A 546-nucleotide genomic window follows, 5' to 3' on the forward strand; every position below is an offset into this window, starting at 1 on the left:
AACCAGAGACTGACATATGTGCCAACAGCACTGGGACCTCAATCCTGAGAAGGAAGAGCCCAGAGCAGAATAAAACTACAAAACTGAAATTAGTGGTTTTGGGAGGTCAGTCAATGAACAAGACAGACACAAAGCAAGAGAAGAGGAAAGTACAGTAACAGAGACCCAGGTGGTGAGGAGGTCAGATAAACCTCAGAATAAAACAATCTGTTATAAAAATATAGGGTAACTGCAAAGAAACTGGGTACATCCCCACATCAAATCAAGGGGAAAATTATCAAAAAAGAGTATGGAAATGTTAATAGTCTAAAAAAATTAACAAGAAAAAAACAACACACACACCAAAATGAACTCAGCATAGGAAGGCATATGGACCAAAGAAATCAGCAGCACCACAAAAAACCAAACATAATGTCAGCAATTTATCCATTCCTATCGATAATTACGATAAGAACGAATGATAGATTTCTGCAAGACAAATGATTTGTTTATTTCAAATACCTTCTTTAGACAGCATAAGAGAAGACTATACACATGGACCTCACC

The sequence above is a fragment of the Chrysochloris asiatica genome, unplaced genomic scaffold (genome assembly GCF_000296735.1).
Source record: "Chrysochloris asiatica unplaced genomic scaffold, ChrAsi1.0 scaffold00252, whole genome shotgun sequence".
Classification (NCBI taxonomy): Eukaryota; Metazoa; Chordata; class Mammalia; order Afrosoricida; family Chrysochloridae; genus Chrysochloris; species Chrysochloris asiatica.